The 13,670-nt window shown below is 45.1% G+C and overlaps 1 protein-coding gene across 4 annotated transcripts in view; it reads right to left on the minus strand.

The window, feature by feature from the left end:
* Positions 1–13,670, minus strand: part of TTC7B (tetratricopeptide repeat domain 7B) — a 257,345-nt gene that overhangs the window by 159,873 nt on the left and 83,802 nt on the right. The gene's annotated exons all lie outside the window — the stretch shown is intronic.

Raw genomic sequence — 13,670 nt, forward strand, 5'->3', positions numbered from 1 at the left:
ATGTAATACTAAAAAGTATTTGCTTAACACAAAAGAAAGTGAGAGGTTGGAACAAAGAATCAAAACAGATGCCAGACATATAGAAAAAAAGTAAGACGCAGACACAAATCTAATCACACCAACAGTTACATTAAATGGGAATTGAATTAAAAGGCAAAAGTGTTTACACTGAATAAATAAGCAAGATCCAACTACATGTCATCTACAAGAGAAATATACAAGCTGTGCGTTACTCCAAAGACACAAAGATGTTGAAAATGAAAGGATAAAAAAGATACACTATGTAAACAGTAACTACAAGACAGCTCGTATGGTTCCACTGATATCAGGAAAGACTGTCTGTAAGTGAAGAAACATTGCGAGAGGCAGAGGCATTTATGAAGAACCTACAGCTAACATCCTATGTTATGGTGGAAGACCGAATGCTTACTTCTTAAGGTCAGGCAGGAATAAGACAAAGATGCCTACTCTTATCACTTCTCCTCAGCTTTGTGTTGAAAGTTCTTGACAATGCAACAAGGTAATAAGTGGAAATAAAAGTCATACAGTGTGGAAAGGAGGAAGTAAAACTGGTTTTATTCACTGATGATGTGATCCCGTATATAAAAATTCTAAGGAATCTATTAAAAAATTTACCACAACTAATTAATAAGTGTGGCAACATTGCAAGATACAATACTGAAATACAAAATCAACAGTATATCTATATGATAGCAAAGAATAATCTGAAAATAAAATTAAGAAAATAATTCCTTGGGGAGCCTGGGTGGCTCAGTTGGTTGAGCATCCAGCTTTGGCTCAGGTCATGACCTCACGGTTTGTGGGTTTGAGCCCCACATCAGGCTCTGTGCTAACCGCTCAGAGCCTGGAGCCTGCTTCAGATTCTGTGTCTCCTTCTCTCTCTGCCCCTCCCCAGCTTGTATTCTGTCTCAAAAATAAACCTTAAAAATTAAAAAAAAAGAAAAGAAAAGAATAATTTCATTCACAATAGCATAAAAATGAATAAAATAATTAGGAACAAACAACAATAAATGCAAAACTTGAACAATAAAAACTACAAAAAATTATTGAGAGAAATCAAACAAAATCTAAATAAATGGAGCAATACTGGATTGGGAGATTCACTATTACATATATGGCAATTCTCTCTCAATCGATCTAGAGATTCACTGCCAACCATATCAAAATCCTGGCAGGGTTTTTTTTGTAGAAATTGACAAGTTGATTCTAAAATTTATATGGAAATGTTAAGGACTGAGAATAGCCAAAATAATTTTGAAAAAGAACAAAATTAGAGAACTCACACTATCTAATGTCAAAACTTGCTATAAAGCTACATATTCAAGACAGTGCGGTATTGGCTTAAGGACAGAAATATAAATCAATGAAATGAAACAGACATTCCAGAAATAAACCTTTACATTTATGTTCAGTTAACTAATTTTTTACAAAAGTGTCAAGGCAATTTAGTGGGAAAAGAGACTTTTCAACAAATGATGGTTGGACAACTGGGTATCTAGATACCAAAAGTTTTAATTTTTTTAATGTTTTATTTATTTCTGAGAGAGAGACAGTGTGATCAGGGGAGGGTCACAGAGAGAGGGGGATACAGAATCTGAAGCAGGCTCCAGGCTCTGAGCTGACTATCAGCACAGAGCCTGACACAGGGCTCGAACTCACTAACCATGAGATCATGACTTGAGCCGAAGTTGGACGCTTAACCAACTGAGCCACCCAGGCGCCCCTAGATACCAAAAATTTTTACACAGACCCTTACCTCACACCATACACAAATATTAACTCAAAGCAGATTAGAGACCTACATGTAAAAGCTAAAACTATTAACATTTCTGGAATAAAACATAGGAGAAAATCTTCGTAGTCTTAGATTAGGAAAAAATTTTCTTAGATATGACACCAAAAGGATGATCCATAAAAAGAAAAACTGGACTTCATCAAAATCAACTTTTCCTCTTTCTTTAAAAAAATTTTTTTTAATGTTTTATTTATTTCTGAGAGAGAGAGAGAGAGAGACAGCATGAGCAGGGGAGGTTCAGAGAGAAAGGGAGACACAGAATCTGAAACAGGCTCCAGGCTCTGAGCTAGCTGTCAGCACAGAGCCCGATGCGGGGCTCGAACCCACGAACTGCGAGATCATGACCTGAGCCGAAGTCGGATGCTTAACCGACTGAGCCACCCAGGCGCCCTAACTTTTCCTCTTTCAATGATCTCTTTAAAAAACTTAATACAAGCTCAGACAGGCGGGAAATATTTGCAAAGTATATACCTGATAGAAGAGTTGGACCAAGAATATATAAAGAACTCTTACAACTTGATAATAAGACAACACAATAGAAAACAGGGCAAAAGCTCTGAACAGATATTTCATCACGGAAGGTATAAGGACAGCTAAGAGGCACACGAAAACTGCTGAACGTCATTAATCATTAGGGAAATGCACGTTAAAATCATAAGGAGACACCACTACAAAATCATGAGGCTGGCTTTAATTTGAAAACTGACAATACTAAGTGTCAAAGAGAATGAAAAGCAGCTGGACACTCCTACGTTGCTGGCAGGGATGGGAAATGGCACAATCACTTTGGAAAGCAGCTTGGCAGTTTCTTAAAAAGTTAGACACGAACTTATCATATGACCCATCAGTCCCACTCCCATGAATCTATCCAAGGGAAATGAAAACATGTCTACAGAAAGATTTGTACATGAACGTTCATCGCAGCATTATTCATAATAGCGAAAAAGTGCAAACGACCCAAACATCCATCAATTGGTAAATGAATACACAAAAGATCGCATAGCCACGCGATGGAATCACTATTTAGCAATAAAAAGCAATGACCTACTGAGACTTGCTACAATGTGGGTGCCCATAAAAAACCATGCTAAGGGAAAGAGGCAAGATGCGAAGGACTTATCATATGCTATGATTTCATTTATGTGAAATGCTTAGAAAAGGCAAATCTATAGAGCCAGAGAACAGATCAGTGGCTGCCTGGGGCTGAGGGGGAATGGAAACACACAAATAAGCATGAAGGACTTTTTAGGGTGATCAAAATGTTCTAAAGGTGTCATGTGCCGATGGCTGCTCCACTGTAAAAATGTATTAAAAACAATTAAACTTCATATTTACAACAGGTGAGTTTTTGATATATGTATTAAACCCAAATAAAGCTGCTAAAAATAGAGCAGCTTGCTTTTTATGGTACTCTTGGCTATTTCTCCCTCCCCGATGTTTACCTTCTCATTCTTTTGTTTCTTGGGTCACTTCTTCGTCAATTCCATCCCCGTCTCTGCAGCTTCCCCTCACTGTGGGGCCCAACCCCGGCAAAGAGCCCCGTGGTCCACTGTCAAGTCTTCTGAGGGGCCAGACTGCCCTAGCCCCTTAAACCTCACTCGGCAAAACCCTCTCATTTTTAACTGCTAATCCCTTTGGCCTGCCAAGCTGTCCCGTAAATCCTTGTAGGCTCTTTTAGGGTCTCTTTTTCTCGGCCCATCAAATCCCCCATTGCTTCCCTCTGCCATCTTCCACAAATGCAAGTAACAAATGCAAGTCACAGGCTAGTCCATAGCCGTCGGATGTTGTCACATCGGCTTGTACCTTGAAGCTCATGAGTATACCTTGTCATCTAGTTCTGCTACAAATATTGTTTTGGGTTTGCCACCTGGTTACTGTGTCTTTTTTTTTTTTTTAAAGTCTTTAATGTCTATTTCTTTTTAAGAGACAGAGCGCAAGTGGGGGAGGGGCAGAGAGAGAGGCAGACACAGAATCGGAAGCAGGCTCCAGGCTCTAAGCGGTCAGCACAGAGCCCGACACGGGGCTCAAACTCACAAACTGTGAGATCATGACCTGAGCCAAAGTCGAACGCTCAACTGACTGCGCCACCCAGGCGCTCCTACTGTGTCTTTCTTATGTGGATATGTGAAAAGATCCAAAAACCATGTGCCTCTGTTGTCATCACCTTCCCAGATTTCTCAGCTGCTGATCTGTACCCTTCCCTCTAGGGAGCTGACAAATCCTTCACCCTATGGAGTCAACCCTTGGTATAGTGCTGACTATGTGTCGGACTGTCCAAGCATCCTACCATTACTAACTCACTTAATCTGCTTAACGACAATATGAGTTGGCACTATTATTGTCCCCAATTTACAAGCAGGAAAACTGAAACAGGGAGGTCAAGTAACTTGCCAAGGTCACAGTGCTAGTGAATGTCTCTATAAAATCTAGTCAGTGTTCTTTAACCACTAGACAATGTTGCCTTTAACGAAATGCAGATGCAAAGTATCTGGCCTGACAGATCTAGCATTCACCTGTGGCTGACACCCCTGGCCCCTCAGTCCTCCCTAAGATGGGAAATTATACCCCTCCTTCAAAGACCAAGTTCAAATGCCAATTCTACGAAACTGGATGAACTCACATAGGCAGGTGGCTGCCTCTTCCTTCCTCCCCCTTCTTTTCTCCAACCCATCCCTTTATGATTGGGCTTTTCACCAGGTGTTAGAATTATTCCTTAGCATCCTTGTCTTCCCATTGAGCTCGGGGAACAGTTTTTATTCGTCTCCTCTCCCAGAGCTCACCCTAGTGATGGGCGCCCAGCAGGCTCTATATAAACATTGATGGAATTGAGTCGGCAATAGTTTTTTTTCTTAAAACTAGCTCAGAATGTACTTGAAAGCAATATAATTACATCTTTTTTTTAAAAAAAAAAATCTGTAATTCAGAGGTTTTACCAAGTCTGGCTAATGAGTTTTTCTGGGGCATTCTTCAGAAGAAACACAGCATCTGATTCTCCTGATATTTTAGCTGCTTATTTCCAACAGGCATAGATTGTTGCTTCTGATGCTAATTTGCCAGGGAGATTCAAAGGAGAACCAGCTACCACACCCTTCAACCAAGCACCTGGCAGCAGAGAAAGGATGGGGAGGAAGAGCTCGCAGAAGGAAGGTACCATGTGTCTGTGCCAGGCCGTAAGAATTACCACCAAACTCACTGGCAAATAAATAGGTAAAATTCAAACCTAAAATAGAGAGGAAAGTGGAAAAACCAAACGTCAATTGAAAAGAAATAATTCATTAATTTTTAAAATCTTGTAATGCAACAGGGGTGTCTGGGTGGCTCAGGTGGTTAAGCGTCCGACTTCAACTTATGTCATGATCTCGTGGCTCGTGGGTTCAAGCTCTGCGTCGGGCTCTGTGCTGATGCTCAGAATGTCCCTGTCTCCCTCTCCCTCTGCTCCTCTCCCACTCATGCTCTCTCTCTTTCAAAAGTAAACAAACATACAAAAAAATACGAAATAGAAAAATAGAAATCTTGTAATTGAACAGAGAATTTTGCCACGAGAAAATACAATTATATTATAGATTTCCTTGTTGGTGTACAGATCTATGGCAGACATTGCCATACAAATAAAAAGCAGATATTTGGAAGAAAATTTACAACCCCCCCTTGTTTTCAATAGAAGGTTCTAGCCGTTCCTAAGAAGAGTCAGAAATCCTGCAGATGCCTCCGTCATTTTCTGGGCTTTAGCTCAATCTCTCTCTGCCGCTCTAAGACTTGACTAAAAATACCTCTTGGGGAAAAAAGAATGGAGAAAAACTTATGGCTTAAAAAGAAATAGGTAGGGAGTATCCCTCGACAGAGCTGGGGACCCCACCCCTCCGACCCTGCTCTTATGTAAATATTGCTGCATTTGACACCTAAACCAGGGAAAGAAAACAGCAGGTTAATGAGTTTGCTCTGGACAAGAGCCAGAACAGGGGTGCTGCCTGCCTCCCCACCCTCTCCTTCCCATCCACCCTCCCTCCAGGGCAAACACATCTGAACTTGCTCTGTGGCACGGATATCACTAAACTACCAGGAAAGCTCCCCGCAGTCGACAGGTTCAGAAACGGTGAAATTTGGCTTCCTTCCTGACCAGACAGGATGCCAATTCCTCTTTCCCAACACACATGGCATTTCAACGGTTGGCCCTTGGGGGGCCACGTACAAAGGCCACCCTTAAAACACTCTGACATGCTTCTGTGTCCAACTCTGCCCACGAAGTTTCAACTCGAGGAGATCCTTACCTAAAAAATGTGGGTCTGGGAAGCCCGGGGAGCAAACTTTCTCAGTAACTAAACCACTGAAGACAGTAATTCTCGTCCCTGCTGTGGGAACTCGGGACTCCCGTCCACACGTGTACGCGATAGGCATGAGTGAGGAGGCCTGTAGTCACCAAAATTCCACTAAGCTATAGGAGCACTAGACCAGGCCAGGGCCTGCTTGAGAACTTTCTTATAAGGAAGCCACCATTCAATGAGAAAGAACGAAATCTGGCCACGTGTAGCAACATGGATGGACCTTGAGGGTGTTATGCTGAGCGAAATAAGTCAGGCAGAGAAGGACAGATACCTTATGTTTGCACGTATAGGAGGATTAGGACCATGCGGGAGAAGGAGGGGAAAAATAGTGGGGGAGAGGGAGGGAGGCCAACCATGAGAGACTCTTGAATGCCGAGAACTGAGGGCTGGTGGGGGTGTGGGGGAGGGGAAGGGGGGTGATGGGCATGGAGGAGGGCACTTGTGGGGATGAGCCCTGGGTGTTATATGGAAACCAACTTGACAATAAACTATTAAAAGAAAAGAAAAGAAAAAAAATAAGTAAGCCGCCATTACTGTAAATATCCTCCAATCTCAGAGGTAGGGCAGAAAGCCAATGTCCCTCAGCTTTACCCAGAAAATGTATTATTTCTTACTGGGGTCAAGGAAGTTATTTGACGCCTGGCCCCCTCCACCCTCCTTTAACAGAAGGACATCATATTCAGAAAGACCTAGCTGAGCATAGCACATCTCCCTCTTTACCACCGAGAAGCAGTAACTGGGGCAGTAAGTTCCATTTAGCTCTCAATAAATATATGCTACATTACCTAATTTTAAAGTAAGCACACATCACGCATCTGTGAACCACAGCTATCTCAGCTGAAAATGAGAGGCTCACTTGCTCACTCGTTCATTCATGGACAGCTCAATACCAGACATTGCTCGAAGTACAGAGGTCTCCCCACAGAAAACAGAAACTTCTGCCCAAGTGGAACGTATATTCTAGTGATGGGAGACAGACAAACTAGATAAGAAAAAAAAAATACAATGTGAGCAAAGGGTTAACAAATTCCTTTCTTCGTCCACTTGAGAATTTGACCTGAGGTGAACTTTCCAGTGCTGTTTCCCAGGAAACCTAATAAAGATAAAATGTCAATTATGTTACTAGGCAACATTGCTTATGATAAAAATGACCCCTGATTGATAACTTGCATCTGGACTGGAAGGAACCATATGTATCTGATGCAGACATCGTAGTCTGGGCTTCCTCAAATGTGAGGACTTAAAACTGAGCACCTCCCTTGGGGACCCCTGAATACTTGGGACAGATCCCACGCCTGCTAATTGTGAGGCTTATCCTTTACCACTTGATGGGGAAAGGGCAAATACAACAGCTCCTGGGTGGCCATATGGACTGCTGAGAGCATGATTCACATAGAAGAGAAGCCCCTGACATCCCCTGCTGGAGATTTATGGTCCTGTTCTGGATCTTTCTATTTAGATGGGTGTCAACTGTGGCCTGTGAAAGTCTTGTGAGTCAGAGTGTTTAGCTGAACCGAAGAAGACCCTGGTGAGCACTGTTTATAGTATATTTGATCCTGGTTAAATGTTAAGGAGAAAATAAGACCGATAAAAAAAGGATAGGTCAGTTGGGCAAGACGCTTCTGCAGGTCTCTACAGGTCTAAAGAATAAGCGCCCCTCCCCCCAACTCCTTGACTTTGCCAGTTAGCTGCCATGCACTGATTTATCTTCCCAGGCTTCAGCTCAGTCACTCCCTCAGGAAAAACTCCACTAACCACCAAATCTAGGTCAATTTCATTTTAAAACGGACTCCCATGGAAATGGGTACCTTCCCTTCTGAGCACTATCTCAGCACTATACATCCAAGAATATAATGATCGAACTTCTCTCCGAGAGCAAGGAGCATGTCTGGCTGCTCACCATTTTATCCTCAGCACCTGAAGAATGTCTGGCACACAGCAGGGGCTGAATAAATGCTGGCAGAACAAGTGAATGTCACAACATATCATCTGAAACCAAACAGAGGTGGGTAGTAGCCCTCATACCACACTGTTTGTTCCTGCAGTGTGTGTTTATTCTTGTTACTCCCATCCAGAGCATGACCCAAGAATTGGTCTGCAAATATTGCCATTGCTAACAGTAATTCCCAGGGGATCAATCTCCAGTCATATCAAGAGGTATTGGGAATATTTTAAAAAATGTTAACTTTGTTAGACACCGTACTGCACATCTCTTTTAGGAAAACTTGCCAAGTGAAAGGGTAAATTTTTGTAAAAATGAGCATTGTCTTCTTCCTATTTCCGAAGGCTTACCTCACTGGTAATTTTTATCTTCCTGCTGAACTAGAAAGTCCATAGGGATCACCTGCTGTCTTAACCCTAGCTCCTAGCCCATGAATATTTGATGGATGAATAAATAAGTGAATGAATAAACAAATAATCTCTCCCTCTCCTCCTGTCCCCATTAAAACAGAAAATCACCACAGAGACAAATCTATTGCAAAGAACTGAAATAAACTCATATACTAGTTCATCTCTCAGGGAATTCCAATTCTAAATGGTGGCTTAAAAGAGGTAGTGCACAGCTGGTCAAAACCATGTGCGGAGCGGCCTTTATGAGACGCGATTAACTGCCCAGTATGTTCACTGGTCCCTCCCTCTTCACCCTCCCATCTCGGCACTTTGGAAGCCTAAAATGACCTAGCCTCTTCTACTAAGGCCAAGGGCAGACCAACATGGACGCACCTCCCCCGTTGTCCTTGTAAAGAGTTCAGACAACACAGGGCTCTAACATGCATTGTGAGTACATTGAAAGCAATTACCTGTTCCCGATAATTCATTCCCCATAATTCATCACTGAAAGTGGTCTTGGAGTTTTGTAATTAAAATTGACGAAGATTCCTTTGTTTCCATACTAAAGTTCTGATGGCATTAAGGGATTAGCCAGACCCCCGTCTACATTTAAACAAAACAGACAAGACTTGGCTGATGCGTTTTGTTATATAAATAATTACATCCAGACCGGCTTTTAAAAGTCCTTGTTTTCTAAGTGTAACGTATTTCTTCAAGCTATGCCCAGTGCTCCACTGTCAAGAGCAGGCATGGTCCATATGGTCCGAGTGGTGAGGAAAAGGGACTGGCTGTCAGGAGGAAGTCCAAGTCCCAGGTCTGCCACCAACCGGTCATGTGGCTCTGAGTAAACTGATGCTGCCTTATCTTCTGACTGTTTTCCCAACCAAAATGTAAACTCCAAGGGGGCCCTGACTAGGTCTCACCTGCTCTCTTTGATCAGTGTTTGGCAGCAGTAAGTAACCCAGAAAGGTTCTCAAAACACATTTATTAACTGATACTGAACGTGGTTTCTGGGCTCTCAGATTCCCCGCCTGTAAAGGGCAGCGATGGAAACAAACGTGCTCTGACAAGTCTGCAGGACTTCCAGACCCCGTGCCCCACCACCAGTTCGCCTATTACGGAAGTTGTCCTTAGTGGTGAAATGACTGGTGTGACATGCTCAGGGCAGCGAGTGAGGCTGACTGAAAGCCCTACGGACCGAGTCTGTGACTCTCCGCTGGCAACTGCTTCGGCCACACAGAACCCTTTCAGATTCTGAAACACGCCAAGGCCTTTCCTGGGTCAAGACCTCGCACATGCTGGACCCTCTGCTTGGAATCCTCTTTCTCGTGCTCTCGGCAGGCTTATCTCCGATCTCACGGTCACCCCGTCAGCAGACCTGGCCTGCCCACCCTCCCACAGCAGATCCTCTGCTCTTTCCCGCACTGCACCCACTCATTTGCCTGACACGTCTTCCAATTTGTGACTGTACACCTTGGTTTACCGGTTTATCATCTGTCTCCCTCCGCCGACTGCATCCTCTCTGAAAGCCTGGACTCTGTCTCTTATATTCGCCAAGGTAGTACCAAGCACAGTACTTGACACACAGCAGAACTCAACAAATGCTTGTCAGATGACCGGCCAAATCCACAGCGCGCCAGGCCCTATGCTGAGAGGTTTAAGTTCAAATCCACAGATCTCTACATAAACCCTCACTTCAGCCAGATGGGTCTCCTCGTACCCTGCAGAATGTATACAATGCTGACTAGAGTTCCAACTCCATACTTCTACCTGCTATTTGGGAGGCAACCCTGGCTCTCCCCAGTCGACTGGCATTGACAGCATTTCCAGTGCATGTCCCCAGAGATTTACTCCCCTTTACAAATTGTGCGGCTGTCTCAACATGGCCGCTTTCTTAATTTGCGTTTGTGGCAAACCTGGACCTTGCCCGGGCAACGTACACAAAGTATCCTGAAACTGCTTGTTTTAATTCCTAACTCCACATGGGACTGTAAGTTGTAGGAGGGCAGGGACTCTGGCCCTCCTTTTCACCAGCGCCTAACTCAGACAGGGTCCGGTACCTCACAGGTATGCAATAATCCTCATTAAGTGCACACATGACCTTGCTGAGTGAATGAATAAATGGGCCTACAGATTTGAGCTCACTTCAGCCAAAGTGATCAGGTGTCCTTCCTTGTTTGCTTCTTGGTGCAACAGTATCAGGACCTTTAGAGTTACTTAGGTTTATGTCTTAACCTTTTCTTTCCTCCTACTATCTCCTAGAGTGCAGGCCCATTCCCTTCTAACCTCTGAATGCCTAGAAGATCATCATGGATGAGACGTTGATACATAACTTCCTGGAAATGTGTCTGAATTCTCCCATGTTGGCTGCATATGACTTCTCATAGAGTCGCATAGGGTTTAAGAAGGGAACACTTCTGACCACTCCAGGAGGGAAGACAGCCAGAATGCTAGCTAGAATGCAAAGGTGAAGGCCAAGCATGGAGCTCCAGTGCATGGAGCATGGCCCCCCTGGCTTCCCGGCTAGCCCCTCCCCATGGTCACATGGGCCACAGGAGCCTGTCTGCCGGCGGCTGCCATCTGGGGGCCATAAACACAGGAAGCGCCCTACTCAGCAGCCCATGGGACACAGGAGGCCTCTCTCTCCCTAATTCTAGGCTACGTTAAGCAGAGCTGAACAGTTACAAAGGGCAACAAAATTATGGGGAAGTCTAGGAATTTTTAAAGCTAATGCACAGTGGTGATTAGTGGTGTATTTGATGGCCTGTAATAACAAAACTCCAAAAAGGCCTCCTAAACCACTTTCCCCCGCAGCGAGGCAGCAAGCATCTCGGGGAACTCAGAGTCTGACCAACGGCCTGACTTCCCACCTTGTCTGAGTCAGGGTCCCCCAGGGACAACTCCAGGACACACTGTGGCAGAGAGCACAACCCACGGGCACGCCTCCCAGCTATCGCTGGTATCTGCCTTGTTTTAACTTATCCCCACCCTCCCTGAAGTAAAAGCAATTCAGAGCCAGGGAAAACACGCACCGCAATCCATTTGCTCAGCCAGTACACCTGACATGGCTGAAAAGAAGCAAAGCCACTTGAAATGTCCTTTGCTACCCTCTGTTTACAAAAGATGACCAAATATTCCTAAAACAGCCTGTACTCAATAACTGTCGTCCCAAAGCCAAGCTTTCTGGAAATTCTGGCCACGAGGACTCAAGTGAACAGCATCATTTCTCTTCTCCTTAGAAGGCCGAGGGGAGGGGTGCTTGTCTGGCTCAGTCGGAAGAGCCTGTGACTCTTGATCTCAGGGTTATGAGTTTGAGGCCCCATGTTGGGTGTAGAGATTACTTTAAAAAAAATTTAAAAATCTTTCAAAAAAAAAAAAAACCAAGGAAGGCCAAGGGGAGCACGAGGCTTAGACCCGCTGTGTTGCCCCGTGAACGCCCGTTGCTACCATGTCAGACCAGTCACCTACCTCCTTTCCCTGAAGCACTAAGCTATCCAAGCTCACTGAGACACATCGTGAGCACGGCTCACCTAAACCAGCAGGCATAAGTAAATGCCCTTCCCTGAAAAACATGTGGTGTGAGCCTCCACAACCAAATGCGTGATGGCTGCTTCACAAAATCCCACTTGAACTTGGTTCCACGTCCTGCTGGCAAGTCAACTGGGCACCATCATCACCGGAAATGACCACTTAGCACCCGCTGCTTGCCTGATGCCTTATGATGCGCTCCCACGTGCATTTTCTTACTTGCGTGTTACCTCAGCTCTGTGACATAGGTGGGATCACACCCATTTTACAGACAAAGAAACTGAGACCCAGCGAGGAGAAGGACTGGTTCCAAGTTCAAGGCCTCTGGCTCCAACACCCTTGCTGCCCCTCATCTGAGTGCCAGCCTGGGCAAGGCCTTCCGGGAACCCGCGGAGGGAGCAGTACTGGCCCTCGAAGGTGAACGCCCTCTGATCTCACCCACTGCAGAGCCTGAGCTACCCACAGGGTGAGAGAACTAGATGTGAAACAGATGTGGCCGTGTGGCACCAGGATGGCCCCAGACATTGTCTCCCTCCGGGAGGAAAGAGGCTGCAGGAGGGGCCAGGGGAAAGGAGGAGAGAGGAAGGAAAGGATGAGCTGTGACAAGCTCTGGATGAGACATGAGGAAAAGTGCAATGAGAAAACCCCAATCAACAGCAGAGGCTGGGAACCCACACCCTGGCAAGGCCTTAGGCTTGGGTCCAGCGCCTCCCCCTGCCCTAGAGGGGCAGGATGACAGCAGCCCACACACCGTCAGAGGGTCGGACCAAGCGTCTCCACACACGGACAGACCTTCCCTTGAGTGGCGCGGGGCTGGAAGGACCCAGGACCCAGGTCTGCTGAAGGCGGACCCAGGCAGCCAGGTCACCGTGTGCACGTGGGGGTGACCTACAGCACCAGCCTCGTGGGGCGGCAGCACCCAGGAAGGAGCACACACCGTGAGGGTCAGTGATGGTGAAGTAGGAGCCTTGGTGAACACAAAAGCATCCCCAGGATCTAAGGTCCGGAGCTCAGGCTCTTTCGGAAAGAGACCCAAGTTCACTGGTTTGGCACTCACTCTTGGAAAAGATTGGAGAATTACAAAGTATAAAATTAATTACTAACACTCATTAAGTCCTCAGGGATGACAGCTAAAAAGCTGAGGGCGGCTAAGTACACTTCTCTTTTTTTAAAGTTTATTTATTTATTTTGAGAGACAGAGAGAGAGAGTGTGAGCGGGGGGAAGGGCAGAGAGGGTGAGGGAGAGAGAGAGAATCCGAAGCAGGCTCCACAGTGTCGGCACAGAGCCCAACGCCAGGCTCCAACTCATGAACTATGAGGTCACGAACCTGAGCCTAAATCAAGAGCCAGATGCTTAACTGACTGAGTCACCCAGGAGCCCCTAAGTGTATTTCTAAAGAAAAAAGATCTGCTTCATCAATTTCCATCTCTTATTATGAAGCTCTTCTACAGTACATTCTCTTATCCTCACAAATCAGTCTAACCCCGTCCATTATATCCTTCCGGATACATATTTTTAAAGTGCAGAAAGACGAAAAGGAGCAAATATATCAGAAGATGGGAAGTCAGAAGCCATTGGTGCTTAGGCACAGCAGTCACCTCCAGCTGTCCCCACCTACTCTGCAGAGACTCTCGCTGCGGACATCCACTGATAAATGACCCAATGATAAATG

Source organism: Hyaena hyaena, unplaced genomic scaffold (assembly GCF_003009895.1).
Source record: "Hyaena hyaena isolate Hyena2069 unplaced genomic scaffold, ASM300989v1 scaffold_67, whole genome shotgun sequence".
In the NCBI taxonomy this organism is placed as follows: Eukaryota; Metazoa; Chordata; class Mammalia; order Carnivora; family Hyaenidae; genus Hyaena; species Hyaena hyaena.